The 14,752-nt window shown below is 46.3% G+C and overlaps 1 pseudogene; it reads left to right on the plus strand.

Moving 5' to 3' along the window:
• The first annotated feature begins 1,047 nt into the window (after positions 1–1,047).
• LOC119842199 overlaps positions 1,048–14,752 on the plus strand; it is a 48,785-nt pseudogene continuing 35,080 nt past the window's right edge.

A 14,752-nucleotide genomic window follows, 5' to 3' on the forward strand; every position in this document is an offset into this window, starting at 1 on the left:
AATGTCCACCTTGCTTCAACTGCTGATGCAGGGCCCCGCGCGGGATGACTGCAGCCACCACAGGCGTCCTTCCTAAACCATCCAGTTTGTTGTTAAAAGTGGCTTTCACTGATGACTCTGCACTTTGATGACCTTTAACATATTCTACTAAAAATTTATTAGGATTAGCAGTGACCCACTGATGCATGCCCTCCCAGTCCTCATGGTGGACCAACTCCTTCCCATCAACACTTCTCCAGTCACTACTGGACGATTGTGGCATCCATTTAGTCAACCCTCCTAACACATACTGAGAATCTGAAAAGACCATTAAGGGTCCCAGACTCAACTCCCAAAGTGTTAAACATTCCACCAGTACTTTTAATTCAGTCAGCTGTGCTGACCCTTGGAGCCAAACTCGCACCACTGTCTTATCTTCCAGATTTATTACTGCGCTCTGTATGTATTTTTTCCCCTCTTGTACCCAAGCTGCCCCATTTGAAAAATAAATGTTGGCTAGTGCTGTTAGGCTCCATGCTTGCTCTATTGAGGTTATCCAACCCACTGGCACTGAATTAGTCTCTGGCACAGGGCACTCATGTTTTGCCCCTTTTGTCTGAAAGCTGCTTCCTGCTTTGAGTCCCATTGGAATTCGGCCTCCTTCTTCAATAGGCTATAAAGGGGTTTGGTGATATGCGCATAGTCTCATATTTGGGCTCTTACAAAATTAAAAGCCCCTAACATGGCCTGTAGACTTCTCAGATCTTGGGGAGCTGGTAAATTCTGCAATGCTGACAATCGCTGTTCACTAATAGATCTTCCCATTTCCGATAGGGTAACCCCCAGATATTCCACCTGTGGTTGTATTAATTGTGCCTTTTCAAGGGACGCCATCATACCATGCTGTTGAATCAACTCCATTACTCATTCAGTCCTCCCTCGGGCATCCGCATTGTCCATTCCCATTATCAGGATATCGTCCATATATGAGACCACCCACCCCTAATCCCCTGGAGGGAGATGTTCTAACATTTGGGTCACCACCTTATGCGCAATAGCAGGGGCGCTATGAAATCCCTGGGGTACACAGGTAAAGCAATACTGTACCCTGTCCACAGGGAATGCGAATCGGTCCTGCGATCCTTCCTCAAGCAAGATAGCAAAGAAACAGTTAGACAAATCCAATACAGAAAATCTTTTAGCTTCCCTTGGTATGTCTTGCAACACCTGTGTCATGTCCATGACTATTGGCGCCCATTGGGGGGTCACCGCATTGACCCTCTGATAGTCGACAGTCAGTCTACATGAAACTCCATCAGCTTTTCTCACAGACCATATGGGGGAGTTAAAGGGGGAAGTCAGTCTTTTCACTACTCCCTGCTCTTCCAGCTCTTTGACTATCTCCGCTACAGCCCAGTGTGCAGCCGTGGGGATAGGATATTGTTTCTGTGGGGGGACCGCTGGTCCTTCTATTTTCACAGTTCCCCAGTCCATTTACTCAGTCCAACTTGTGGGCCGCCCATACCTGTGGAAAATGCTTCCTCCATACCTCCTTGCTATCCCCGATCACTGCCGCCACTCCCAACATACTATGTGTCAGCAATCCGGTATCTCCCTTCCTTACTTCAGGGGTCCAGTCTTTCTTTGGGGTCCTCCATAAACCTTTGTTAGCACAATCAACCACTACTCCTTCCCCCCACCCCCACAAGCAATCTGTGCCCAGAATTGGTTCTGAAGTTGTGGGGCTATAAATACAGGGCCATCTTTGGGTAAGCTTCTCCACTTAGGTGACCAGTCGTCCCAACACTTGCCCCTACACCAGGGTGCCATCAAATCCCTGGATTTCAATAGTTCTCTGGATTGGCAGTGAAGGGAAGCAGTGAAACAGCCGTGCCAGTGTCCACCAGTGCCAAAAAATCTAGTTCAGATTTCTCGGCACTCATGTGGGCCCCCCCACCCAAAGGCGCACCCGCAACCTTCCTCCAGAATCCACCTGGAGAGGTCCCACCCAGGTCTATCCCTGGGTGCTTTCCTCTCCCAGTGGACTTAGGGAGTCGGGGCCTCCCTAATCTGAAGTTGCTTTCTTGGCCCCAATGTCACCCCTCCCCCACAGCTCCAGGAGTTTCAACCCTAGCTAGGGTGACCAGATGTCCCATTTTTATATGGTCAGTCCTGTTTTGGGGGATTTTTTCTTAGATAGGAGCCTATTACCCTCCACCCCCATCCCGTTTTTTCACAGTTGCTATCTGGTCACCCTAACCCTAGCTGAATACTGCGGAGTGCTACAGATTCCATGGGTTTCCCGTTCCATTGGCCCATAGGTTCCCCATGGTCCTTTAAAGACATCCATAACTGTGTGCGGAGCCAAATTTTGTCCGATCGTTGGCGCCTGTGTCAAGTCGCTGGGGCTGCGGCCGCAGTGATGGGAGTAGGAGCCCCAGCTCTGGGCTAACCAAGCACTTAGGTGGCTTGGCACGATGCTTCTTTAAGGTGTGATATGTCTAGGGGTTCTCCCTGCATTCACACTCCCATAGTCATCTAAACATCTTTGGGCAACATTGCTACAATAAGCCTTAATTTGGCTGTTGGAACCACAATCTCGGACAAGGTCCTGTGTAGGTAAATAAATGACTTTCTTGCCTTGTCTTCTCTGATGCGAGTGTCTTTGTTCACTCCCTCTGCCGTTGAAATACGCCAAGCCATTGGACAAGGGATATCAGACCACAGTGACAGAGTTCATCTTCATCGGATTCTCCCAGCTGGTGGAGCTGCAGGTGCTGCTCTTTGCAATGGTTCTGTCCATGTATGCGGTGTCCCTGATGGGGAACATTCTCATCACGGCTGTCATAAAATCCAACCCATCCATCCACAGGCTGATGTATTTTTTCCTCACCAACCTGTCTCTGCTGGGTATCTGCTACACAACGTCCATTGTGCCCAAGATGCTGGTGAGCCTGGTGTCGGAGGACAGAAGGATCTCACTATGGGGTTGAGCCATGCAGATGTATTTTTTCACCCTCTTTGGCATTATTGAGTGCTGCCTACTGGCTGCTATTGCCTACGACCACTACGTGGCCATCTGCAACCCGCTGCACTATGCCCTCATCATGAGAAAGAGGGCCTGAGCCCAGCTGACCATAGCCTCCTGGATGGTGGGGATGCTGGTGGGCTTGAGCCAGACCAGATATGTCTTCAGTCTGATGTACTGTGGGGCCAACAGGATCAACCGCTTCTTCTGCGACATCCCGCCCCTCCTTAAGCTGGCCTGCGGGGACACCTCCATGAACGTGTGGCCATGCACCTGGTGGCTCTTCTTTCCATAATCTCCCACTTCACGCTCATCCTGGTCTCTTTCCTCTTCATCATCGCCTCCGTCCTATGGATGCCATCAGCTGAGGGGAGGTGCAAGGCCTTCTCCACCTGCTCCTCCCACCTCAATGTGGTCTTGCTCTTCTGTGGCTCCAGCATCATCACCTACTTTAGGCCCAAGTCCAGCTACTCGATGGACAGCGACAAGCTCCTGGCCCTCTTCTACATGATGGTGAAGTCCATGCTGAACCCCATTGTCTACAGCCTGAGGAACAAGCAGGTCAAAGAGGACCCAAGGAGGGCACTGGGCAGGATGACTTCCAGTGTGTGTGTGGGGGGGTGTAAGTGGATGGGGCTGACTCATTGGCCAGTGAGCCAAATGCAGCTCTCAAAAGCAGCAGGATTCCAGCTCCTGTGTCCAGGGGTGAGTTTATTTTCCAAAACCAGTGCAATCCACATTGCCAGTCAGAACAGACTTGTCCTGCCTGACCCTTCCTATGGCCCTTGCACACACAGCAGGTCTCTTCAGCCAGGCCTCCCAGCTGGTGGAGAGTCTCCTTCTAGGTCCTTTCTCCTGAGTCTGTCTCCCTAACTGAGTTGGCCTCTTGCCTATGGAGTAAGAAACTTGCAGGTAAGAAACCTGATCCCTGGCCCGAGATCCATCCTCTGGGAGGCTGATCATTAGTCAAAATTAGAACTAAGCCCAACTCCCTTCAACAGCCAGGCCCCCTTGTGACAGGCACCCAACCACCCTCTGTACTTTTGGAAATCTGCCCCGTAAATGTTTGAATGTCAACAAAATTCCAAACATCCTACAGAGTCTCTTCCATCAGCGAGAAAGAGAGTCACAGGCAACCATGAGATGTTATCCAATCTTGATTTTAAAATGGCCAGTGATGGACACCCTTGGTAAATTGTTCCAATGGTTAATTACTTTCACTGTTAAAAATATGTGCCATATTTCCTGTCTGAATTTGTCTAGCTTCAACTTCCAGCCTTTGGATCCTGTTAGACCTTTCTCTTCTAGATTGAAAAGCCCCGTATCAATTTTTAGTCCCCCATGTAGGTAACTATAGATGGCGATCTAGTCATACCTTAACACTCTCTTTGTTAAGCTAACCAGATTGTGTTCCTGGAGTGTATCATTAGAAGTCATGTTTTCCAATCCTTTAATCATTCTGTGGCTCTTCTCTGAGCTCTCTCCAATGTACTAACAACCTTCTTGAATTGTGGGCACCAGAACTGGACACCGTACTGCAGCAGCGGTTCCACTTGTGCCAAATACAGACATAAAATAACTTCTCTGCTCCTATTCAAGATTCTCCTATTTATGCATCCCAGGATCACATAAGCCTTGGTTAAGTCTAAGGTAGAGATGAACTTGGCACGTCCCAGTTTCTCCAATAGTTCATCTGTGTGTGGCACTGGATAGTTGACTGGGCAAATCACAGCATTTAGCTTACGGTACTCCACGCAAAAGCGTATTTCCCCATCTTGTTTGGGAACTAGAACCACTGGAGATGCCCATGTACTGTTAGAGGGGCAGATTGCACCATTCTGTAGCGTGTCCTGGATCTCCTGTTCTATAGCAGTTTTGGCTTGAGGAGCCACCCGGTAAGGTTGGGCTCTAATTGGGCAAACATTACCTGTGTCAATGGAGTGGTATGGCCCTTCGGTCAGTCCTGGGGTGGCTGAGAACATCGGCATGAATCTAGTGCACAGCTCCTTGATCTGCTGGCGCTGCATATGTCCGAGGGTCATTGAGAGGTTCACCTCTTCCATGCCACCGTCACTTTTCCCTTCGTAGTAGACACCTTCAGGCCACTCAGCGTTATCTCCTTCCTGGGCTGTAAACTGACAAAACTTTTATTCTCTGGAATAAAAAGGCTTTAGAGAATTAATATGGTACACTTTAGGATTTAGGTTTGAGGTGGGGGATGCTAAGAGATCGTTAACAGCTCCCAGGTGCTCTTGGACCGTGAATGGCCCTTCCCATGATGCTTCCATCTTATGTGCCTGGAGCATCTTCAAGACCATGACCTGGTCCCCTACTTTGAAGGACCACTCTCTGGCACATTTATCATACCAGGCTTTTTTCTCTTCCTGAACATCTTTTAGGTTTTCTCTAGCAAGAGCTAAACAGGTTTGGAGAGTGTTTTGTAGGTTGGTTACAAAGTCCATAATGTTAGTTCCCTGAGAAGGCATAGAACCCTCCCATTGCTGTTTCACCAACTGTAATGGCCCCTTAACCTCGTGGCCATACACAAGTTCAAATGGTGAAAACCCTAAACTGGGGTATGGTACACCCTTGTAGGCAAAGAGCAACTGCTGCAACACTAGGTCCTAATCATTGGAGTGCTCATTTATGAATTTACATATCATGGCCCCCAAAGTTCCATTAAACTTCTCCACCAGGCCATTTGTTTGATGATGGTAAGGGATGGCAACCAAGTGGTTCACCCCATGAGCTTCCCAAAGGCTTTTCATGGTCCCTGCCAGGAAATTAGTTCCCGAATCTATCAGGATGCCAGAGGGCCAACCTACCCTGGCAAAAATGTCTGTTAATGCCTGGCACACACTTTTAGCCCTGATGTTGCTTAGAGCTACTGCTTCCGGCCATCGGGTGGCAAAATCCATGAAAGTCAGTATGTACTGCTTTCCTCTGGGTGTCTTTTTCGGGAAAGGACCCAGCATAGCTACAGCTACTCGCTGAAATGGAACCTCAATGATGAGGAGTGGCTGGAGAGGGGCTTTGACCTGGTCTTGGGGTTTTCCCACTCTCTGGCACACCTCACAAGATCGGACATAGGCAGAAACATCCTTGCCCATTCCCTCCCAGTGGAACGACTTCCCCAAATGATCTTTGGTCCTGTTCACCCCAGAATGGCCACTAGGATGATCATGGGCTAAGCTCAAGAGCTTTACCTGGTACATAGTTGGAACTACCAACTGTCTCTGGGGATGCCAGTTGTACTGGTGCCCACCAGAAAGCATTTCCTTGTATGAAAGTCCTCTTTCTACAACAAACCTGGATCAATTAGAAGAGCTGAGAGGCGGTGGGTTGCTCCGTGCTGCCATCCAAGCTCTCTGGAGGCTTTCATCTGCTTCCTGTTCAGTCCAGAACTGTTCCCTTGATGCTGGAGACATCAGTCCCTCATTGGATTGTGGACCTGGGCTTGGTCCCTCTGGAAGCGATGCAGGGGATGGTGCTGTTTCCATTGATGGTTAACCACTCTCCGCTGGTGCACTATGTTGGGGTTCAGGGTCCGGCTGAGCCTCTTGCGTAGGGTTATCTGCTACTGCCAGGGCAGGCTCGGTGGTTCCCTCAGGTGTTGTAACTGTAGACGGGGTTGCAAGTGCTGGTTGCTTCTCCAATTCCAGTTCTGGGGACTGGCTTTGGCTGGGTCTCTGGGACTGGATCCACTACAGCTGTTGCAGACATTGGAAGGGAATCCAGTTCCATCACCTCCGTCGGGGTCTCTGGTAACACCAACGGGGTCCTGGTGGAAGGCTGAGGAACAGGGATAGGTGTAAAAGCTTACTTAGCCCGGCTGCCAGTGACCATTCCCACCCTCTGAGATAGCTTCACATGGTTGGCCAAGTCTTCCCCCAGCACCATGGGAATGGGCTAATCATCATAGACTGCAAAAGTCCACATTCCTGACCAGCCCTTGTACTAGACAGGCAACTCTGCTGTTGGCAAGTTTAAAGAGTTTGACTTGAAGGGTTGAATCGTCACTTGGGCCTCTGGGTTGATGAATTTGGGGTCCACTAAGCATTGATGGATAGCTGACACCTCTGCTCCAGTGTCCCTCCACGCTGTAACCTTCTTCCTGATGACACTCACAGTTTCCCTTCGCTCTGAGGGTACGTGGGAGGCATCTGGGCCTGAGGACCTTTGGTGTGACTCCGGTGCACTGAACTGAAGTCTGTTGGGGTTCTTGGGGCAGTTGGCCTTCACATGCCCTAGCTCATTACATTTAAATCAATGCCCAGCTGACTGTTCCCTGGGGCGAGGTGGGTTGCTGGAGACTGGTGTGGTGGGGTGATAAGGTGTTTGGGTTTTTCCTTGGGATGTAGGTGGGGCCTTGGGCTGCCCCCGGTGACAGGGTGGTGTCTCGAGTTGCCCCTTCTGATAGCCGCTCCAGCTGCTACTAGTTTTTTTCTTTTTCCGGCACCTCCACCCATTTGGTTCCAATCTCTCCCGCCTTGATTACCATTTTGGGCTTCCCATCTAGGATGTAGCTTTCTATTGACTCAGGAACACTCTCTAAGAACTGCTCCATTTGCATTAGGAAAGACAGATCATCCAAAGATTTAACACTTGCTCCTGATATCCAGGCATCCCAATGTTTCACAATGTGGTAGGTGTGTTGGGAAAATGCCACATCTGGTTTCTACTTTAGGGCTCTGTACCGCCGACGGGCATGCCTGGGTGTTAGCCCCATTCTGATTCTAGCCTGTTTTTTAAAAAGTTCATAACTGTTCATGTGTTCCTTAGGCATTTCAGCTGCCACCTCTGCTAAGGGGCCACTAAGCTGTGACCTCAGCTCTACCATATACTGATCTGTAGAGATGCTGTATCCAAGGCAGGCCATTTTGAAATTTTCTAAGAAGGCCTCGGTATCATCGCCAACCTTGTAGGTGGGAAACTTTCTGGGATGGGAAGTGGTACCTGGAGAAGGATTGCTAGGGTTGTCTGGTATATTTTGCTTAGCCCTTGCCATCTCTAACTCCAGTTCATGCTTCCTCTCTCTTTCCCTCTCCTCCTGAGCATGCTTCTGGGCCTCCCACTGGGCCTCCATAGCTCTCCCATGGGCAGCCTCTTCTCTGGCTGTTTCTGCCTCCCTAGCAGCTTTTTCTCTAGCCACTTGTGCATCAGTCTCCATCTGTCTGAGTTCCAGCTGTCTTTCATGTTCCTTCTGTCTTTCCTCAGCTTCAAATCTGGCTAATTCCAGTTTTTTTTCTGGACGTCACTTTCTGTCATCCTAGCCTTTCTGCACTTAGCCTAGCTTAACACAAGAGCTAGAAAGAAAAAAACAACAACCACATATTGTGAATTCCCTTACAGGATTTAACTACTCTGCCCTGAGGCAGAGAAAAAAAACCTCCAGTTGATCTCAGCTAAAAGAAAAAAAATGACCTGTTTTTAAAAAACAAACAAACAAAAAACCCTCCCTCTTTCCAAGCAGCCAAAAGGAAAAAAAATCCTTTTAATATCCCGAGGTTTGTGCTTCTGGTTCAAAATGATCCCACTGCTCTACCACCAAGTCAGGGTTCCCTCCCCACTTTGAACTCTAAGGTACAGATGTGGGGACCCACATGAAAGCCCCCTAAGTTTATGTCTACCAGCTTAGATTAAAAACTTCCCCACGGCACAAATCCTTTGTCTTTGTACGGTACACTGACACCACCAAATTCTTGATTTAGGCAAGAATCAGGGAAAGGACCATTTGGAATTCCTATTCCCTCAAAATATCCCCCCAAGCCCGTTCACTCTCTTTCCTGGGGAGGCTTGAGAGTAATCTACCAACCAAATAGCTAAACCAGATTCTTAAAAACAGAACTTTATTATAAAGAAAAAAAAGTAAAAGAAGCACCTCTGTAAAATCAGGATGGAAGGTAACTTTACAGGGTAATTAGTTTCAAAACACAGAGGATTCCCCTCTAGGCAAAACTTTAAAGTTACAAAAAAAAACAGGGATAAACCTCCCTCTTAGCACAGGGAAAATTCACAAGTTAAAAGGAAAAGATAATCTAATACACCTTGCCTTATTTACTAACTCTTTTTGCAATACTGAGACTCATTTTAGGATGATTTTAGGAGAAGGAGTTTTCTGACCTGATGCTTCTCTGCTTCCCCAGAGAACACACAAAACAAAGAGCACAAACAAAGCCTCCCCCGACCCACCCCTGATTTGAAAGTATCTTCTTTCCTCATTGGTCCTTTTGGTCAGGTGCCAACCAGGTTATTTGAGCTTCTTAACCCCTTACAGGTAAGGAGGAATTCTAGGCTACCCTTAGCTGTATGGTTATGACTCATGTCAAAATTCTATCCCCAAAACTTAACATTAATACCAATTTTTTTATCACAGATGGGTGTTTACAAGTATCTTTATGCTACCACTCCCTCTGTTCAGTTAGTGTAGTTCAAGGTTAGTTTGTTCATTACTCATGATGTCCTTTGTCTGTCTCCCATGTATTCAGTCACTAGCTTTTCTTTCCCTCCAGCATTTCCCTCTGTGTGGGTTCTTAATTTAATCATGTTTCTGGAATTTTGGTTCCTCAGGGTCTGGCAAGATAAGAGTCCATGGGAATCCTGAACATTGGCTGACCCTTTGGGGAGTGGTCTCTCAACCCCAGGACTGTACATGTGTAGAAAATCCAGCTTCCCTTTTGGGGTTACCCTGTGTTTCCCCCTCACAGCACTGAGTCCTTCCCTGCCCCCGAGAGGGCTGTAATCTGTGCTCTCTGGGCTAAGTGTGTTTATTTTTTGATCAGATTCACCTTTTTCCAGCAGCTTTCCCATAACTGCTCTCTGTGTTTCACCACCATGAGGGAAAACACCCCCTTCTCAGTCAGTTGGGTCATTTGTGTTCTCACAAACTGCCGCCTGGGAATCTGGGAGAACAAACCTGGTACATATCAATTTATTTGTTAAATTGACGAATTTATATAAGCTTGCAGTGTCAAGGGGCATAACCGGACACTGCAAGATGGAGGTTCCCAGGATTGTGTCTGGGACCGGAGATATTGTCTAGTGTAATTCTCTTGCAAGTAGCTGGGAGCAGCTTACATGCCAGGGGCTGTGCGTGAACAGCCCGGGAGTGGGGGTTCTCACAGCAGAGCAGGGTAAGGCTAGCTCTCAGTGTCAAGGACTGGAGTGGCCTGGCAGATCACTGGTCCAGACAACACCATAGGGGAACATCACAACCCCCATTCAGCACAATGCTTGAACATATGTTTAATTTTAAGCATGTGAGAATTCCCATTCAGTTCCATGGCACTAAGAATATGATTAAAAACTAGACCTGTGCTAAAGGTATCTTGCTGAATTGGGGCCTTAAAGAACAAGGTGAATTAGGACCTGGATTACATCCAGACACAGGACCATCAATAAAGCAAAGAGCTTATGACATTTCTGGCTCAAGAGTCTGCCAGTGCTGTCCTCTTAGCAGATTCCAATACTGTCTGGCAGTAGGCAACCTCTGTATGTCCTTGGGCATTCACCCAGCATAGGCACTGGATCCATGGATTCTGTCTTATTCCAGTCCTGGTTAAAGAGCTATATACAGCAGAGCTACTATGGGACTTTTTCCAGTCAAGGAGCAAGGGCCTTATTCTCAGCATGACAAGTGATGTGCCACATTTTCCATATCTTGGAGTCTTAGAATGCACGTTAGTGAGGTGACCAATCCCATTGGAATTCAGTCAGAATCAGGCACTAATTCCCTCCAGGTCTCTTGAAAATACCAGCTTAATGAAGATCAGATGCCTTTCTGAATGACACATTCAATTTCAACCATAATTTGCTGGGCTGCATGCAGAAATCACTGGACAAAATTCTCTGTCCTGTGATATGCCGAAGGTCAGATGAAATGGGCCCTTAAAATATATTATGGATTTTGCAGACTTTTATTCATTGTCTTCGATGGGTCCTGCTCACCTGGGAAAGCACAACCCGGGAAAGGATGGAAGGGTTTGCAGAAAAGAGATCCTAAGTAACAGAATGAGAAGTGGATGCTAACAGTCTGATTCAACAAAGCGTTGGAGTCTTACAGGTCATTGTTGCTCAGCTCCTTGCTTCAAAAGCAAGCACTACAAAGTAGCTGCCCTGGGCAGACTCTGAGGCCAAATGTTTCAAGGAGACCACTAATTTGAGGTGCCTCCATTTAAATTCAGCCAATCTGGACCTTTTTATCCAGAAGTGCTGAGGGTTCTCAGCAAAACCAAACCAAAACAAACCAAGTCTAAAGCTCACAAATGGGGCATAAAAAAGATATTTAGTGGACATTTTGGTAAAAATTGGCTTTGGGGCTTGATTTGTTTCTCAGATGTTCTGAGCACCTGCTGGTCCCATTGGCTTCTTGTGGAGCTGGATGTGATCAGCAATCTGGAAATCAGGCCCAAGGTATCTCAAAGCCAGAGGACACTTTTGAAGATGATGGCCTAACACATTCTTTGTTCTTGCTTTTCGTAGATTCAAAGGGTTTATGGCCAGAAGGGATCATTAGATCATCTACTGTGACTTCCTATATAGCCCAGCCCAGAGAACCTTGCCCAGTTACTACTGGATTGATCCCGTAAGTTGGTTTGAGTAAAGCATCTTCCAGACAAGTATCCATGTGATGGAATTGGAACAGCTCTGTAATAATTACTTCACACTGTGTTTTGACCTGATCATTAGGCCGTTTACTACACAAATATGCTGATTTAGCTTAATTAAGGGGCAGTAAGGGTAATTAAGCAGGAAAGGAAAAAGAACAGCTCATGATAAGCCACTTCTCAGCAAACACCTGAGATCAGATATTGACAATGCCAGGATAGGTAAAGGCCTGGGAACCAGAGAATCAAACAAATGCTGGCAGAATGATGAAGCAAGTTGTCTGGGGGAACCAGGGAAAGGAAGCAGAGAGACAGGCTCCCACTGGGGTGTCTGAGGAAGCTACACCATTAATTAAGATAGATTATGTTTTAAAATTCTTATTTTTTCTTCTAAATGCCTTGTACCTAGGGTTAAAAGAAACCAAACTTTGGTTTCACAAGGCTGTCTGATTCTATTCACCACTGACCACAGTGGCAAATTGATACTCATAGATGCATAGATATTAAGGTCAGAAGGAATCGTTATGATCATCTCGTCTGACCTCCTGCACAATGCAGGCCACCAAATCTCAACCACCCATTCCTGCAATAAATCTCTCACCTATGTCTGAGCTACTGAAGTTTTCAAATCATGGTTTAAAGACTTCAAGTACAGAGAATCCTCCATCAAGTGACCCGTGCCCTATGCTGCAGAGGAAGGCTAAAAACCCCCAGGGCCTCTCCTAGTCTGCCCTGGAGGAAAATTCCTTCCCGATCCCAAATATGGTGATCAGCTGAACCCTGAGCATGTGGGCAAGATTCACCAGCCAGATACCCAGGAAAGAATTCTCTGTAGTAACTCAGATTCCACCCCATCTAACATTCCATCACAGGCCATTGGGCCTATTAGGTAAAGGCGAGGGAACCAGAGAATCAAATGAATGCAGGCAGAATTATAGAGCAAGTTGTCTGGGGGAACTAGGGAAAGGAAACAGACAGACAGGCTCCCGCTGGGGTGTCTGAAGAAGCTAGGCCATTAGTTAAGATAGATTATGTGTTGTTTTAAAATTCATATTTTTCCTTCTAAATGCCTTGTACCTAGTGTTAAAAGAAACCAAAGTTTCTTTTCAGAAGGCTGTCTGATCATTCTATTTGCCACTGGTCACAGTGGCAAGTTGATATACAGTAAAGCTTCACATAACACAAATCTCCGGGGCAGTTTGAGTTTAGAATCCACCCTCCTTTCCTCCTGACTTCACAAGCAGCGCTGAGCTCTGAGTTAATTCAGTTTCATTAATTTGGGCCCAATCCTGAACTCTGTGGGCTTGATTCTGCCGTCCTTACTCACCAAAGAAACCAGCACTCACTCAAGGGATCACGTCGGCTTTGAGATGGCAACTTGCATGAGTAACTGATACTTATATGAGCAAGGTCTTCAGGAGGAAGCCACATTTACAACAAAACTCTGCAGAAGATCTGATGGACTTAAGAAAACCCGTCAGACTCAATTCTTCAACCTTTATTCACTCAAGCAATGACTAATCTTTGTAGATGCAGGAAGGGGAACTCTGAGACTAATTACTAGAGCAAGGATTGCTCACAAGGGCATTGAAAGATTGGTTGCTTATTTAAAACTTCATGGATCCACACCTACTGAGGTTGGCGTTCAAGACAGACAATACCATGGGGATTCTGTAGTTTTCTGACTTCCGTGAGATCACTCATATGGACTTATATCCCTAGATATGTTCTTTGGTTCATACTTTCACAGGCCTGATGAGCTACCAAAGAAACGACCCTTTATTCTCAAGGCAGGTGAGACACTCTTGATTTTATTAGAGAACTGAGGCTGGTCAACACATAAAACTTAGGTTGACCTAGCTACATTATTCGAAAAATTCCACATCGCTGAGGGACATAGTTAAGCTGACCTAAACCCCAGTATAGACACTGCTAGGTCAATGGGAGAGTTCTTCCATCAACCTAGCAACCTCCTGTTGAGGGGTAGAATTAAGTACAATGATGGAAATACCCCTTCTATCGCTGCAGCAAATATCCACAGTGCAGTGCTACAGTGGCACAGCTGTAGTATTGTACTATCTGTAGAGTAAACAAGTCCTGGCACATGATGATATTGTTCCTTGTTACAGAGATCTTATTATCTCAGCTAATCAGGGCAAGGCAAGGTTCTAGAGGAGAAAATAACAGGCAATGGGGGTAGATGGACTAGGAACAGAATGCACAGAATTAGGCTACTGTCATAAATATAAAGGGAATGGTAACTACCTTTCTGTATATAGAACAATAAAATCCTTCCTGGCCAGAGGCAAAACCCTTTCACCTGTACGGATTAAGAAGCTAAGATAACCTTGCTGGCACCTGACCAAAATGATCAATGAGGAAACAAGATACTTTCAAATCTGGAGGGAGAGGAAGGGAACAAAGGATCTGTCTGTGTGATGCTTTTGCCAGGAACAGAACAGAAATGGAGTATTAGAACTTGTTAGTAAGTAATCTAGCTAGAAATGTATTAGATTTCCTTTTGTTTAAATGGCTGGTAAATAAGCTGTGCTGAATGGAATGTATATTCCTGGTTTTGTGTCTTTTTGCAACTTAAGGTTTTGCCTAGAGAGATTCTTTATATTTTGAATCTGATTACCCTGTAAGGTATTTACCATCCTGATTTTACAGAGGTGATTCTTTTACTTTTTCTTTAATTAAAATTCTTCATTTAAGATCCTGATTGCTTTTTCATTGTTTTTAAGATCCAAGGGTTTGGGTCTGTGTTCACCTATGCAAATTGGTGAGGATTTTTTATCAAGCCTTCCCCAGGAAAGAGGGTGTAGGGCTTGGGGGGATATTTTTGTGGGAAGACATCTCCAAGTGGGCTCTTTCCTTGTTCTTTGTTTAACACTCTTGATGATGGCAGCATAGCATTCAAGGACAAGGCAAAGTCTGTACCTTGAGGAAGTTTTTAACCTAAGCTGGTAAGAATAAGCTTAGGGGGTCTTTCATGCAGGTCCCCACATCTGTATCCTAGAGTTCAGACTGGGGAAGGAACCTTGACACCTATGGTGGTTGCTTGTTCAATAAACATCTAACTTTCTTTCTTTCTTTCTTTCTTTCTTTCTTTCTTTCTTTCTTTCTTTCTTTCTTTCTT

Source organism: Dermochelys coriacea, chromosome 13 (assembly GCF_009764565.3).
Source record: "Dermochelys coriacea isolate rDerCor1 chromosome 13, rDerCor1.pri.v4, whole genome shotgun sequence".
Lineage (NCBI taxonomy): Eukaryota > Metazoa > Chordata > Testudines > Dermochelyidae > Dermochelys > Dermochelys coriacea.